This window comes from Phytophthora infestans, genomic scaffold (genome assembly GCF_000142945.1).
Source record: "Phytophthora infestans T30-4 supercont1.19 genomic scaffold, whole genome shotgun sequence".
NCBI classification, from domain to species: Eukaryota; Oomycota; class Peronosporomycetes; order Peronosporales; family Peronosporaceae; genus Phytophthora; species Phytophthora infestans.
Window position 1 is genome coordinate 2,290,357 of NW_003303740.1, and position 1,748 is coordinate 2,292,104.

Below are 1,748 nucleotides of genomic sequence, written 5' to 3' on the forward strand. Positions count from 1 at the left end.
CCAAGGTCCCTTTGAGAGTGGGCGATCCCTGAGGTCCTCCAGCGTGCCATCAGTTACCTCTATCTACCAACTCCGAGGCCACCCTCCGGGCAGGAATAGATCTGATGTGGTTTACTGTGGAGGACAGCCAAGTCGGCTGCACCGACTCAAGCTGAAGGTCAAGAGCATGTACTCGCGGTGCGTGACAGCTTCAACTACAAGGACAAGGACCAGGACATGGTGGAGTGGGTGTTGGATAGCGGCGCGCAGACCAACGTCTCGAGCGACCTTACCTTGTTTACGGAGCTACACGAAGACTCAGTTGCAGAGCTAGTCTTCGGCAACGGCACAACCGAGCGCGCAACTGTGGGCACAGTGCTTATGCAAGTGCTGAACGAGCACACGGGCAAGATCGAGGAGCGCCTCCTTGATGACGTGAGCTACGCCAAGTCGGCTGCCTACAACCTGATCTCGCAGACCTACATGCAATTCAAAGGAAACTTCAAGGTGCGCATCTCGCATGATCAGAAGACTACGTGGCTGGTCAAGGACACATTGAAGCTGCGCTTCAAGTACATCCGCGGGATGTACCGCATGTGGACGCCACGTCAGAGCAAGAACGTGATGAGCGTCAAGGCCAGTGAAGCTGAGAACCCCATGACGTTGCTGCACAACCGCATGGGCCACGTAAACATGGAGACTATCAAGACTATGGCAGGAACCTATAACTTTGGCATCAACATGCAGTCGAAGAATTTTGCTCTCTATGAATGCATTCCATGCTTAGAGTCAAAGACGAAGCGCATGAGCTACAAGCGCAAGCCGTCTCGCTCTGCAAAGCCCTTGCACAAGCTTTGTGTCGACCTATGCAGTGTTGGAGTGGATACAATATCGAAATCAAACCAGTTTCTATTGATTATCGACGAAGCTACGAGATACAAGTGGGGATATCTATTAGCCTACAAAGACGAAGCCACGGAGCTGATTCAGAAGCAGATTCGCTGGATCCAGAACCAGTTCCCGAAGGCGACCATCAAGACGCTGTTCTCCGATGGTGGTGGCGAGTTCGTCAACATGCAGCTCGAGACCTTCTGCAAGGACCTCGGCATCGACACGCGTTCATCCAATCCCTACAGCCCGCAGGAGAACGCTATCGTGGAGCGCACGAGCCAGACCGCCATGCGGCAGGTCAGATCTATGTTACAAGCTACGCAAATGCCTGTTTCATTATGGGGAGAAGCCTTCCTACATGCAATTGAGACGCTCAACAAGACGCCGACGCCGGTGTTGAAGGACCAGCAGTCCCCGTACGAGGCCCTGTACGGAGAGCGGCCAGACCTCAGCGTGCTGCGCACGTGGGGGTGCTTGGTGCACGCGCACATCCCTGATGATTCTCGGCAGAGAAAGGAGAAGCTCACTCCAAGGACGCAGATGTGCTTACTACTTGGCTACAGCGAGAAGGCCAAGGGCTATAAGCTGCTGAACCTGCGCACAGGATCAGTGACGACGTGCAGAGATGGAAACATGAAGGCACATGAGAAGTACACGGTAAACACTGTGTATATTGAGCAACTTCTTGCAAACACCTACGCTTACGGAGACTACGACTTACCTGCGGAGATCCCGATCGTGCCGATCCGGACGACAATGTCTACGTACCTGCAGCTTTCCTGCAGAGCTTGCAGAAAGGCGAGCAGCGGAAGATGGCGGAAGCTGGGCACTGCTGGGTGAGAGCCTGGACCCAAGGTGTGGAAGTTGAAGCCGAGTCT